This window comes from Folsomia candida, unplaced genomic scaffold, assembly GCF_002217175.1.
Source record: "Folsomia candida strain VU population unplaced genomic scaffold, ASM221717v1 Fcan01_Sc016, whole genome shotgun sequence".
NCBI classification, from domain to species: Eukaryota; Metazoa; Arthropoda; class Collembola; order Entomobryomorpha; family Isotomidae; genus Folsomia; species Folsomia candida.
This window is the reverse complement of record NW_019091208.1, coordinates 2981130-2997148: the sequence shown is the minus strand read 5'-3', so window position 1 is coordinate 2997148 and position 16019 is coordinate 2981130. Positions and strand designations below refer to the sequence as shown.

At 36.8% G+C, this 16019-nt stretch overlaps 1 long non-coding RNA gene across 1 annotated transcript; it reads left to right on the top strand.

Moving 5' to 3' along the window:
• Positions 1-1618: 1618 nt before the first annotated feature.
• Positions 1619-6467, top strand: LOC118437847. The gene is made up of 5 exons (XR_004836416.1): positions 1619-1655; positions 1890-1963; positions 2118-2413; positions 2471-5303; positions 5372-6467. It is a non-coding gene; the product is annotated as an uncharacterized LOC118437847 (long non-coding RNA).
• Positions 6468-16019: the final 9552 nt, after the last annotated feature.

Sequence of the window (16019 nt, the reverse complement as noted above, 5' to 3'; positions counted from 1 at the left end):
GGCTTATCATCTCCATACAGCAGTTTGTATAATCTAAATGTAAACGAAGCGGAGTTCAATGAATTGAACACCAGTGAATAGAACAAAATAATAAATTCTTATTTACAGACCACGCTAAATAGGATAGGTTTTGCCTTGCCTTGTTACTAACAAGTTGTTAGTCCCTCTCAAATTTTTGTTTGCATGAATAAATCGTCGTTTTGTGTATATCATTTTGATATCATTTTGTGCCACAATATACCATGACAAACCTAAAAAAAATGAACATGTTTTTAAAACAAAAAATTCAACATTTAATTTTTTGTGCAAACTAAACATTCAATCAGAGTCAACTCTTGTGATGTATTTTAAATATATCTTTACTTAACACTGAATGGAAATGATAACGACAAATTTGTATGCATAAAAAATATGTATGCATTTACTTTTATGTCTACAGTATTTTAAATATATGTACCTATTTGGGGTGCAGTCTTACAACGCGGAGATGTGAGACGGTTATCGCCGATATTGATTGGATAAATTTTAAATTGTTCAGGCCCAGAAATAAGCGGACCCGTATTTTTGCATTTTCCTGAATGGAAACATTTCAGCCAAAAAACAGGATTTTTAAAAATCCTGTAACTTTTCGAATTTTAACCCAACTTCGAAAATTAAACCCAATATTTGTTCAGAATTACATCCCTGAACATATAAAAATTCATTTTTATATGTAGTCGAGTCATACATATATAGTGAGTCACTATATATGACTCGCCTTGTGATGAACATGACAAGTCATCAGTAATAATTTAAATGATAAATGTGTACAAACTTTATCTCTCTCTCACAATCTTATTACTAACCCAAAACTGGAAGCATTTTATAGGAGTTAGTTAAATGTGACCTGTAATCTTTTATGTTGGGCCCCACAACATCCAAGTGGAATTAAAATCTGGGATTCAAGACGTCTGACCTTGACTTTCTAAGTACACTTCCTCCACTCATAATTGTGTATGTATGTATATTGCACAATTAGTCGTAATATTAGCCTAGATTAGCGGTTACTTCGTCGATTTACATATATACATAAATGCCTGTGACGTTTTGCTAGGTTACTTATGAAATTTTTCGGCACTCAAATGATTAGATGAACACATATGTACACCCATATGATTCATTGCGTGGTATGAGTCATATCACAAAGTGCATATGTCGACATGCTTATCTGGCCAGATCATTGACGTATATCGTTCATTCTACCTCACACAACTATGTATGTACAGTCGTAATATCTTGGCAATTCAAATTACGGGGTGTCATCGATCCCGTCGTCTTCACCATTGCCGTTTTGTCAGTAATCGCCTACGTGTCCACCCATTTATATATCCAAGCCTATCCTTGGAGATACTCATCGACTGGGTATAAATAATTACAAAGGTTTACCTCACCATTTCGTTAAGTGAAAAATTGAATAAAGCACCAAATTCAAGTGTTTATTTCCTGCAATGAAACAGTTATCTGCTCCAGGGCAAATATGGACGTATGTATGTAGATTTTATCACTCAGGCATCCTGTTAGGTAGTTGACAAAGCTATATAGTCTACAGCTCGTATTAATGCTTCATCATTAGTGTCAGGTCGTCAGGTTTAAATTTTTTGACACTCCTACATATGGTGCAACGATTAAAAGAAGAGTACAATTTTTGAGTCAACCTTCCTCAGTGACCTTTGAGGGCAATGGTTTGACATAAGTGTTGCGATTAATTAAGCCTTACCTGTAAGGTGATATATTGATCGTATAATTTTCATATCACCCGAACCCGAACGAGGTCACTGAAGAGGAATAAAGGTTGGCAAAACCTTAAAAATTGTACTCTTCTTTTAATATTGCCAAAATAAATACCCCAGTTTTATAGTGTTACAAACGTAGCCTTATAAACACACGAGTTGATTAACTGTTGCTCAAAAATTCTAAATAATAGGTGAGCATATACAATCTACACCTGTGCTTTACATGTGTGAAAAATGTGGATGCTACTCATTCGGAGTTTGTCCTTGCTCAAAACCATAAAATAACGAGTATAGTTTTGTCGTGTTTTTCAAAATGTATTGTTTTCATTCTAACTATTTCTACAGGAACCCAAACTCCAAGGTGCAGTAATTTCAAGTCATGTCGCAAGAAGTTGAGGTTCCTGAAGTAGCAAATTTTTAGTCGACCTAGATGATCAATTTCTTTTCTTACACTGGTTGGATCTCGTGCAATGTCTAAAAATACCAAGCCGTATGTATTTACCGTGGTCAGACTGGCTAAAAACTAATTCCATGTGTCCTTGTCCATAACATAATTTCGTATTGGGTTCATATAAATCGGATATGCAAAGTGGATAATTTAAAAGACGCGTTCCAACAATTGGATTGGAATTATTTGGCAGGTGTGTAAATAAATACTATATAAAAAATACTGTTTTAAGGACTTTTTACCGTTTTAGATCAACTACAAACTAAATTCATCTTCGACACCGTGATCGTCCACAATTTTAGGAGTAATGAAGTTCGAAATAAGTCCAAACTGCTGAATGAAAAATTCATCCGGGTAAATCCAACACCGGAACTTCCATTTTATGGGAGACGTGCTGAGTTAGTGCAATTGGAGGAATCATTCTCCAATTGTAGGCATAGATCCGAATTTGTTTTCATTACTGGTCCACCTGTAATTGGCAAGTCGGAATTAATTTGTGAATTTATGAAGCATAAGTGTAAAAGTGACTTGTTATCGTATTCTTGGATTGATTGCAAAAATGGGGCATTTTGTTGGTATCAATTATATTACAGTTTAATTCGCCAGAACTGCAGAAGTGTCTGTATTGGCGACTATCCTTCCAGAAACAGTACTGCGGAAACTGAATCGCAACGAATTGTTGGTGAAATTATTCCAAAAAAATATTGGGTTTGCATTTTAGACAATATATCCCTTCGTACGAAGGATCTGGAATATTTTGTGTACGATTTTCACAACCTCAGCAAAATTTTCGTCGTTATTATTAGTCGAAACGTTAATTTGTTAAATTCAAACGCAGGGAATATTAGACATATAAATTTACCCGGCTTGGATTTCGCAGAAATTCTGAGTAAAAACGAAATCCACCAAGGAAAGGAAATTTGCAATCTTCTGGACGGGCATCCTCTAGGTTTACATCAGTTTTTTTCTTATGCAAATTACCGATTTCCGAGCACTGTTAATTTCAATGAGAGAATCGCCCAAAGCCTTCAACGGTGAGAATCCCCTGGAAATTCTGGAGTCACGATTATTTCCAAATTTTTCAACTTCCTGTGAATCTTCAGTAATTGATAAATATTCTGAGGTCCTGTCACAAATAATATCGGGGACTAACTATACCCAAAAAGTTTCAAATTTGATTTTCCTCCTGTCCCGCTCTGGTAGAAGGGGCATTCCAATGAAAATATTGCTTAAAAATATGTAAGACCAGGATAGGATTTAAGAATGAAAAGGGAATATTGGAGTTAATTGAAAAATTTGAAAATCAGTCCGTAATCGTGAAACAAAATGATAATTTAGTTGTTCATCCGATTTTCATTCTGGTATTGGAACGAGAGGTTGAAGATCGAAATATTTCCTTGAAGTTTGGGGAAGGGCAACATGGTAAAATTATCTTTGAACCCGACGAGGTTATGAGCTGGAGAGATTGGGATTGTGAAATATTTTAGTGGACTAGTATCGAGAAGTGCGCAATATGTAAATAGTATGCACATTGAGGATTACTCAATTTAAGACGAATTATTACCGTAAATACTCTATTTGTTACCCAATTCTAATTATATCCGGTCTCCAAATATAGCCGGGTCTAGAGACCAAGATTTCAAAATTTTACCCGGGTTTCTAATTGTAGCCGGGTCTGTGACCCTCGGTTTGGGCTTTTAGCCCGGCTATAAATAGAGTTTTTACGGTTTGTATTAATGTTTTATTTTGCACTAACTACTAAATTTTAGAATGACAAATCAGACAAATTTTATATGCATTTTGTGTCATGAATTTCAAATCAGTATTGAAAACTGATATCTTTCTACCATTTATGAACTGTCCCCATAATGAAAGTGTCAGAACTTTTAGGAGTGCAAAAAATGATTGCATGAATCACCCATAGAATTTCTCACCAATGAAAGTTTTTCCCAATTTTCAATTTTACGTGAAAGAAGGTTTCGGCTATGCTTAGCCGGAAAAATTGTATCACTGATAAATGATAGATAAGACGTTAAGCTGGTTGCAACCAGTCATCAGTGAGGGAACTGCACCCTCGTACCCCGTCTTGGATCATACACTCAAAATAATCTGGTGTCAATCCAGCGCGGTGAAGTCACATATAGACACCGCTCGGTGTTAATTGCCCGCATTAACACCGCGTGGTGTCTATATGTGACAACACCGCACTGGATTGACACCAGGTTATTTTGAGTGTAGTGCATATGGCACAGTATCAAGTCAATATTCATTAAAAACGGGAACGTCATTTCATAAAACACGAATAAAACATTTTTAAAATTCAACTCAAAAATTTAAAAAAAAAACAATCAAAACTGGAAATCGTAGCAAAAAACCCGTACTCCAAATTACGACTGTCCGGGTCATGAGACCATCAGTTATGCTGCATCTCATGCATACTTAAATTATGCTCAACGTATTGTTTCTTAGTATTATCTAAACCCAACCTGGATTAAAAATTAGTTAAGAGAAAACCTTAACCCCTTATCTTAGCTAGTGATTTGTAAAACTGTCATTTGTTTTAACATTGCTAAAGTTGGTGAATAAGGGAAACATAAATAAATAAATGCATACATTGCATTTCCTGTACTATTTAACAACATACTTTTGTCCTGCATAATGTTTGTTAAGTGTCGGTTTGGTTAGGTTAGCCTAACCCAACCTCTTTCTAATTTTGTCTAATACTAAATACAATTATCTCAGAAATACTGAAAACAAATTAATGGACCAAGGTAAGAATTTGATACCAAGAATAGTGTTATTTGTTTAATCATATATAAAATCTTGTGTTATAATTATGCATAAAAATAATTTGAAGACGCAAATAAAACTAATTTGGTGCTTTAATTTGTTAAAAAAATGTGTACGTATCTTGAAATATATTTGTATTACATTACGCGCTTCCCTAACACAACTGGAATAGTTGACTGACAGCGTAATAAAATGTATCATTTTTTTAATAGGACCGATATAAAATCCCAACATTGCATTGATTCCGCTGTGTAAGCTACACATGGACACATGTTTACTTCAACATTGCCTAAGTAAGTATATATTGCTGATGTTACTTCCATACTATGCATTAGAGACGGATAATACGGATAAATCAAAGGTCAACGCCGCCGGACCGCCATACGCCGATCGCATTTTAAACGCCGCCGCGGATAAATCTAATTCTTTATTCATTGAGACGCCACCCCGCGCCGTGCCGAAAAATCCTCAAAATTGGCGCCCCCGCCGCCAAATTGGTCGGCGTTGACCTCTTACAAGGAACCCTCAACTACTATACCATCTCGATTTCCTTCGGAATAGCCTGAATCGACAGATAATTTAGTGAAATTAAAAGTTTGTCATACCACATGCCGTGCAAACAACCCTGGAAGATCTTACCTACCTACGAACCTGGTTGGTAGTACACTTGGACCCCGGGTAGTACAGTTCAACCGGCCGAAGGCCGGTCGAAATTATCTTCGAGCAAATATATAATGATGAGCAGAAAATACACAAGACCAGTTGGAAGTACACTATAACTAGTACAAAATTGATAGAAAAGCACACCAATCGTTGAAAGTAGTACACATGGTGTACTTCACATCGATCACTAGATAATAAATAGAACATACACCTGTCCTCGATAATTTAGTACACCTCGGCCGATACAAAATGAGCAGAAAATGCACATTACTAGATGAACTAGTACACTTCGACTAACCAGAATATGGAGAAAATTAATTTACGACCGAATGGAAGTAAACTTCGACCAACACAAGATCTGGAAAAAGTACACGGTCGAATGGAAGATCACTTCGACCAACACAAGATCTGGAAAAAGCACACGATCGATTGGTAGTACACTTCGACCAACACAAAATCTGAAAAAAGTACACGATAGAATTGTAGTACAATTCCACCAACACCAAAAATCTGGAAAAAATGCACGATCGAAGGGTAGTACACTTTGGCCAACACAAAAATCAGAGAAAAGTACGCATCGAGAACTGGGAAATACGCTTAGATCACCGAAATATATTAATAATTATATTTCAAATTGAAATCCCAAACTGTTCTGTCGACGAAAATTACGCAAATCTGTTTGAGATTTGGTAATTTTCACAATATTAGATAACAGAGCTGGCCAACGATCAAATAAAGTTTCAGACCTGCGTTAATTCGATTCAAGTTGACAATTTAAATTAGTTGCAGTTTTTACATTTATGAACGACTTCAATTTTTTGCCCAAACTTGATTTTGCCAGATTCACATGTTTTTTCATATGCATCATATATCATTTCTGCATCAATGCGTTTGAACGAGTTTGTACTTAATTGCACTTTTCTTTGTTCTTAATTTATTACCTAGTTTATGAGATACAACGAGTGATAAGTCGCTTCAATTAATATGAACGCTACTTGCATTTAGTTTTGTAGCTGGTCACAGTTTTTATTGCTCTTTCGACTTAATAATGGTTAATAACTTATTCATTGACCAGCTAGATTTTCGGGTCCTACGTTTTCGGAAACCCATTTCCTTCTAACGTAGGAAATAATGTTACTATTTTAAGCCCTCTCATTCACAAATTTAAAGTTAAAGGTTAGCCTCTTAACGACGAAGTAGATACACACATTTATGTAGTATTTTATTTTCCGTTGACGTCACGACAAAAATATGTGTACTGCATAAATTAGCCTCACATAAAAATTTCTCAAAAAAGTATTTCTTAGATATTTTCTGGAAAACCCGATAATAAAAAAGAGGTTTTTCTCGAAGTTTGTATTCTTACATCTTGGCGTTTGAGAACTGGTTGAAAATTTTAATTGGTTGTAAGCAGGTGTAACTATGAAATTTGCATCGTGTCGGACGGAAATTTTATTAGAAAAACAGTAGCGCGAATGAGATTACCAAAATGAGGAATCAATAAAAATTCTACGTCTCGCTTCTTGAATTACTCTTTTTCTGCTTTATTATTTCAATTCATACTATTTGACGGTTTAACTTCACACAAGATACAAAATAATGTGCGCAGGATTTTTGGAAAGCTACTGAATTGAGGCATAAAAATGCAACGTTTACTTTATAAAAATTTGAATAGTTTATCGGCAACGAACGCCCTCGGAAAATTTCTTACATTATTGGATGTTCCTCTTTAAGGCCTATTTTATACCCTTCATTCTAGCGTTGTTTTCATTTGATTTTCACAATTTATTTATCGTCGGATTTATTTTCCTTTCACCAAAAAGTGCCGCCATGCCAACAGCAGATTGAAATTTATACATATATACCGTAAATACTCTATTTATGGCGGGGCTAAAATCCAAAACTAGGTGTCACAGACCTGGCTACAATTAGAGACCCGGCCAAATTTTGTTCCGCGCTAATTTATAATATTATAAAATCACTTTCTGTTATGATTACCTAGATACATTCTTGGTCAAATGAAATTAAAAGTTTTGTACATTTTGACCTCATTCGTACAATCAAGGAATGTACAACATTTTTGGATGGGCTGTGAACGGGGACAGAGCTGATAAGACATAGGTCATAATTATACAGAGACCCGGCCATAATTGGGGACCCGGCTAAAATCTTGAAATCTTGGTCTCTAGACCTGGCTATAATTAGAATAGGGCTATAAATAGAGGTTTTACGGTATTTGCATTCATTTGGTTTTCAGTTCGGTCTCATTTTCACCCCGTTTCGCGCAGTTGGAAACCTTTTTCCTTTGTTTTTTCTGCTCTCCACTAACCCCTCTGACACGGATTTCCAGCACGGATAAAAATACAAATGGGACGTCCTAGCAGGCATACCGTAGATACTCTATTTATAGGGGGCTCAAAAGCCAAGCCGGATCACGTCGGCTACAGTTACAAACCGGAAAGAATTAGAGACCGGGATCATTGTTTCTCGGTTATACATATGTACATAACTTGAAGAAGTTAAAACGCATGAAGGGAATGAAATGATTATAGACAAGGTTATGAAAGTTTGAAAACTTGAGCTCAAGACTCGGTTACAAATAGAGTATTTAGAGTACCCACAGCGGATGTTACATGGGCTTAGATAGAAATCTTAGGGATAGATCTGTAGATCTATCCTAAGATCTATAGATTTAGCTAAGCCTAAAATCTATAGATAGAAATCTTAGGGGTCAAATGGTCGAACGCTAGTACACGGTTGCAAATGTAGCTTATTGAAAAGATTTTTAGTTCGTATATAAGTAATTGGAAAATTTGTTCAAGGAAAAAACTAGCACTTTATTACTAGAGTTTGATGTGAACAAAATCCCTGGGGCCAAATACTCTCCGACAATGTGTTGATATGTAAGGGCGCAAAGTCTATCAAACATTCACGCACAACTTAAAAAGTTGGCGATGAGTTAATCGAGTGTGCTTATTTCCAGATTATACTATATCTCACTTCTAGGGTAGAGTTATGCTCATTGCAACAACCACAACCACAACCGGAACCATAATATACACAAAAATATTTTCAAAGTTTCCCGAACCCACTGCTTAGGATCCTGCTGATTCGTAGAGTAGCATAACTTTCGAAGAATCATGAAGATAAAGCCATACTTCGTCGGAGCTTAACGCAGACTCTTCATCGTCGGGATTTATTTTTGTACCCATTATCCTGCCGAATTCCATGGGGTTTGAAAATTAGTAGAACCATTCAGTTGTGACCATAAGGGGAAGGATCAGTCCAAAGTATACTGCCTTTATGAAAATATTATAGAGGTAACGGTAAACGCACCTCAAGGGGCGTTAGGTTAGGTTAGGTTACCCCCATTTCGAGGTTCATGGTTTCTTACTTTTGCGTCAAACTTCAATTTGACCAAAAACGCACTTTTTCATGCTAGTACACTAGCAAAGTGTTAGTAGTACACTTGGAAAATTGAGATTTTGAAAATTGAGATTGAATATTAAGATTTTCCAGGGTTGGGTACAAAGTCAAATTTTCGCGAAATATTTGGCAAGAAATATTTGCCAAGAAATATTTGGCAAGAAATATTTGGATCAAGACCTGCCATTTTCCCTATGCTTTTAACATAGCCACCGCGTGAGATAAATTAAGCCTGCAATTTTTCCCGAATTCGGTTGGCTACATGTACATACTAGGCTGGATTATGTTTGTGCGTGTGTACACTGAAAATATTAGTAATTATTGAGCATAAAATGAATTGAATAGATACAGTGTCGGACAGATGTCTAAGTCCACATAGTCGCGTCAATTTCATTTTCAAATTGTCACTGAACTACTGAACCTATTTTCATCATTGATATATCAAATTCTCACAAATTTAACGTAATTTCATAAAACATATGAGTTATTTCTGAAAATTCTGGGAAAACTGAGAATCATAGTGCAGAGCGAGAGAGGATGAAATTTGAGCGGACAAAAGTCTACGTCCACTTCACTTTAATTGTCAACAACAAAAATCTCTCCAATTTATAAAATCAGGTAACTTAATAAATCTATCAATAACATATGCCGCATTAATTTTTAAATAATTTTCTTCCAGAAAAATATGATGGCGTCGACACGCAAGGAAATTCCTATCGCTATTCGAGATCTTGTCATTCAGGACTGGAAGGGTGGACAAAAAGGGGGCTGTCGCAGAGACAAATATGGACCAAGTATAAATTAGCAAGGACAACCATCCAGACAATCATTAAGAACTTTAAAGCTAATGGTTCAGTCCAAAACAAGGTCAGAAGTGGTCGAAAACCCATTTTGGCTCACCGAGAAGTACGCCACGTGCTCAACAAAGTCAACGTTACACCCTCACTTAGTGCTCCAAAGCTATCTACCGAGATCAAGGAGATGTTCGGCAAACAGGTTAGTCCTATGACCATCCAAAGAACACTGAATAAGGGAAATTTGAAATCCCACAGAGCAGTCCGGAAGCCTCTTATTGTACCGAGGAATGCAACCAAACGAGTGAAGTTTGCCAGAGACCACATTTCCAAGCCACAAACATTCTGGGACATATTTTATGGACTGACGAGTCAAAGTTCAATGTCTTTGGGTCAGATGGGCGTCGTAGAGTGTGGAGATATCCAAAAGAAGCTTTGAATCCAAAAAATCTCAACCCCACAGTTAAGCACGGCGGCGGGTCGGTAATGGTGTGGGGATGCATGGCTTCAAGTGGGGCAGGAAAAATGGAATTTATTGACGGAATTATGGACCAATACAAGTACCAGGGAATACTTGACCGTAATATCCAGGAATCTGTTCGAAAACTTGGACTTGGACGACGATTTGCCTTCCAACAAGACAACGATCCGAAACACTCTGCCAAGTCCACCATGGAATACTTCAAGAAAAAAAAATTCCGAAGCTAGAATGGCCTCCCCAATCTCCAGACTTGAATCCCATTGAGCATCTGTGGGACCACATTGAAAGAGAAATAAGAAAACAATCTTTTTCAGGAATTCCGGGCCTAAAATCCAGAATTCGTGAAGTTTGGGAAACCATTTCTGAAGATGTGACCAAGAATTTGGTAAACTCTATGACTCGACGCCTTGAAGCCGTCCTTAAAGCGAACGGAGGCCCAACCAAATATTAAAAATTAATTGTTATAACATTCCTTATAAATTACAGTTTTTTTGTATGTTTTCTCTTACTGGACGTTGACTTTTGTCCATCCAATTGTTTTCATTTTGAATTAAAATACATCTCTGGCCTAAAATAAATTTTTTAGCGGAAAACTAATAATGTGCTATGAAATTACGTTAAATTTGTGAGAATTTGATATATCAATGATGAAAATTGGTTCAGTAGTTCAGTGACAATTTGAAAATGAAATTGACGCGACTATGTGGACGTAGACATCTGTCCGACACTGTACATAAATATTTAATTGGATCTCAACATACATAAGTCATTACATTACTTACATAAAAGTCAGCACTATTGGAATTAGTTTTTTTTTCATTATTTTTATGGGCCTTGTACACGTATGCAAAGAGGTATGTTTGTGTACCGTCACTTATTTACAGGCCAGGGGGTATTTTGGGACGCCGTTTTCTACCGGTGATAATTAGATCAAAAAACTTTAGCATAGCACGTAATACTACAGAAAAGAATAAGTACTATCAATTAATCGTATTATACGATTCGTATATTGAAGATTTTACATACATTATTTGAAGCAGAGGTCGACGCCGGTGATCACACGCCGCCGCGCCAACGTACGTCGCCGCCGCCGAAAAATTTGATTTCCTATTCCTTTAACATTTGCGACGCAGCGCCGCTCCGCCGACGACGCCGAAAAATCACCAAAAACTGGCGCCGCCGCCGCCGAAAATTTGTCGGCGTCGACCTCTGATATGGAGCTGCTGAAGTTTTTGGCAAAGTAAAGAAAAAGTATTATTTTCTACCATCTTTCCCGTTGGTAAATTGTTTCAAAACCGAATGTCTGATAATTTGAGGCTGTGGAAATGAATTCATTGGTTTATCTGCGGGTTGCCACGAAACTAATTGAAATTGCATACATATACTTATACTATACCATTTAGGTACAATACTACGTTGTATGTATGCTACACCGAACTTAGGTCCCTCTGGGGGTACATGGTTGTAAAATTGCTGACAAACACACCCCGCTACAATAATAATAGAGTTGCCTACATTATGCAAGACATACAAGTTATTGTGGATCACTAAGTAATACAACGGTCGAAGTTGGTTGCCTGGATATATTTGAAAAATAGTCCAAGTCTCGGTGTGTGGCCACTTCTGAAGGTACATATAAGATAAAAATAGTTAAAATCGCCATATTTTGTCAAGTCTTTGGGGAAATTAGTTGTGGTTGTATAGTAGTTTTGTAAATACGTGCGTTTTTCATGTTATGCATTTACCACATGCTTTAGAATTATTAATCTAAACATATTTATATAAAAAACTTATCAGAGCTTTGTGGAGTTCGACCCAGTATTTTGACTTCTGCATGAATTGTTCGACAATCTATGTAAGTATGTACCATTAAGTCGGTATATATGCACCATGGCTTTCTCAAGTTGTATTTTTGTCAATTTGATTATTTGATAGATATCATTACCTTCATGCCAAGTTTTGCTAGTTTGAACGATTTAAAATGTCAGTGTGGGTCATCATTTAAGATCTAGATTTAATTTATTTAGATTTATGCAGTTTCACTTCGTATTCTCCCATTAGAAGCCATTATCTAACCCTGTGTCAACGGTCAACTTTGTACAAAAATGTTTGTGCAGAAAATCGTAGTCCCGTCCACCTGTTTGACTCCCACTGTCAAACCGCTTGATCGATTAAGCTAATCTTGGAAGTATGGTAATTATTTTGCGTATTTTAAGTGTTCGAAAAATTTCAAATTGATTGGATTAGGTTAAAGTGAGTTATTGGAGTTCAGAGCGACAGACGGACACACTGATGGTCAGCTAACACGGGAACGTAAGAATCGGGAGGGGATAAAAGCAAATAACAAACAAATCTGTATGACAGCAATTAGTTTATCTTCGTAAGTTTCTACAAATTCGTTAGAAATCACGAAATAAGCTTAATCATATATCCTAAACGAAGTACTTAAAGAGTTTGTCTTCGGCTGTACCAAGAACGGTGATTCGACTTTCCCCACCTCATATTTGACAGTGGATTCTACTAGGGAAGTAGAACCCCTTGTGAGAAATACTCATAAGTATTACATTACTCATACTCATACTCGTTCTCATACTCATACTCTATAAGTATCTAATGAAACTCATATATCAGAAGTGAACATTGTTACAATTTTTTCAAGAACATTGATTTCTAGATTGAAATATATAATGCAGTCGAACAATTCGACATTCTTATTCTATTTATGCTTAACCGTTGCTTTTACCCAATTGGGTCATGCTACAACTCCAAAGACAATCTCAAGTTATCGAGATCTCCTGGTTAATTTAAGTGCATGTGACTTACAAATATTTCATTCCTGGGATTACGATAACCAAATGTCTTTCCCTGACTTCAACTTGGTATCAACTAATATCTTCATGCCAAAGTATGCACACTTCCCATTATTGGTCGACTATTGGTCAAGTGAGCTTCCTGTGTTGGACATTTTTAGGTCTCGTGTTTCCCCCTGTCGATTATGTTTCATCTTCCTGAGCCCAAAAAGCTATAGTTCCAACGATTCATTTGAATTTCAAGCCGGCGGCTGGATACAAATTGCCGCAATGTCTCATCTTTACTACCATGTGACCAACTACAGACCCTCAATACCAAGTACTAACGCATTGATCACTGTTGTCATAAATAAGCCGGAGTTTAAACATTTGGCATTAAGCAAATTTAGGCAGCCTATGTTTCACTATTTGGTTGTATTAGTGGTCTCACGGGGCGAGGATTTTGAGATGTGTTTTCGCCGGTTAACAACTATATTGATAAACGTAATCTGGGAAAATATAAATTGTATTAAGGAAGTCGAATTAACTGAAGGTAACTACCCTCGTGCGGTTGAAATGTATAGATCAAAGCGGGAGAAATGGTGTATTGATGAGACTCAAATTACCTCAGACACTATTAATCCCGATCCGTATGGGAAAAACATACTTGCAGTTAGGAAAGTAGCATTTGAAATTTACTCACATGCGAACGTAACTCTTGCCTTATTTTTTACGTGTTCGACTACATATATTAGGCATGTCCAATTAAAGTTCAACATGGCAAATAGGCCTCAAGATAGCAGCCTTATACTTATCGAAACAGCCTTTGAAGGATATCAGTTTCTCACTTGTTACTCCGAACCCTATATTTCACTCGATTTCTATATAAGCCCGTTCCAAACAGAAGTATGGATCGTGCTGGGGACCACGATCAGTATAATTATTGCGTTAACCACAGTCGTCCAGCATTTCACTAGCCTATTAGAACATAAACATTTCTCCATATGGATGTACGTTTTGGCCTCGATTTTCGAAGAGGGGGGCTTCATTCCTAGTCGTGCTGAAAGGCAAATCTTTTTCCGAATCTCGTTAGGAATCTGGGGCGTCATGTCGGTTGTTTTGACGAATGGGTATAATGGAATTATGATCTCTGAATTAAACTCGCCACGAAGACAATCCCATCCAGATGCTTTTGTCCAACTAGAATGCCATAGTTTATTTAAAATATCATTAAAATACAGACATTTCGATCTCGAATCATTTTCTGGACCAGATAAAAAAGAAATTTATCGCGATCTGTCAGCGTGGTCATCTGAAACATTGTATCCATTTCAAACAGATCTGCGGCTGCTGAAAGAAATGTTGCCGTCCAACTTTCATAGCCTTTACCAGCATGACATTAATCTCACCAGCGTGGATAATAAGTGCTTTAGAATACTCTCCCCCTTCGACGAAAACATTCCTTTGAAAGCTTTCCCAGAATTTTTAGAAGTTTTGCTAAGCCTTTCATACTATTTTTCGCCGTTTTACATAATTCCAAATGTCTTCAAGAATTTGATCTTATTTTCACCAAAGCATGCCTTTTTCCCGAAGTGTTTCAGTTATTTGAACGGGAACCTAACTTATTCAATTTTACGGAGTAATATTGAGCGAGAGGTGGTAAACTGGGAAGACGGTTTTTGTAGGAAAATCATCACATATTAATGCAGAATATGAGTTTTTATCGAGAAAATATCCCGAAATAAAGTTTGCCGTAAGTGCAGAGTCAATTCAAAATTATCCGAGTGGACTTTCGATACGAAACGGGTGGAAATCGCGAGTTGACAGAGGCTTTAAAGGTGTGGTCGAAACGGGGATTTGGGGCCACGTGGAAAAATCGGAATTGCGCGCTAAACAATTAAGCCGAAAACCCGCCATTGCCAGTGAGAAAAGCAAGGATGACAAGCCGGTGAATATTGCCACACTTAAGGGAACATGGCCAACAGTGTTTGTGCTAGTGGGGTGTTTCATAAGTGTCACTATTCCTGTGTTTATCGTGGAATGCAGGCGGATCGCGGGTAAATTAGTTAAGAACGTTGGCGTTGTAATTTTGAAACGATATAGAAGACCTAGGAGAAAGATAGATAAGCGTGAGACGTGCATCGCGATCGCGGTATGTGATGCAGGGAAGCAAAATTAATTATCCCCGACCTTATATAGGTCTTAGTATTTGGGTCCTAGAGACAGAACTGTATTACCTAATCTTACCACAAAGGCGGTAATACGCGGTATTGGGAAACTGTTGCCTGATTTTTTAGAGTACGCTACTGATGAAGATGAACTAACGTATAAACCCGTCTCCAGCCGAGCGAGAGTTTAGTTAATTTTTATGAAAATTGAATAGGTTGTTAATAATTCCACCTAATTACGAGGATTGAGTTTTGTTGATGATATTATGATTGACAAACAGCTCTCGTATTTCATATGCATCATTGCTAATTAAATAATTAAATTACTACGACACATATATGTACTATTATAAGGTGCACTTTAGGAATTTTAGGTCAAAGCGTATGCAAAGAAATCTTTAAAAAAACATACGGGAACTGATGAAAAAATAATTACCTCCCAACCTTTCTGCAAATTTGTTGCAAATTGGTCGCTTACATATTCGCCGGGTAGCATAAATGTCGTTTACATAAATGTCGTTGCATAAATGCCTTTACATAAATGTCGGTTACATACATATTTGTAGTAGCACTCCTTCCACATACTTAAAGAAATTTGGACAATGCGTCGAGGGCCACACCCACTTGTTACAATTGTTGTAACAAAAACTTACCCCGACGGAATGAATTTGTTTCCGACGTGTGTGAA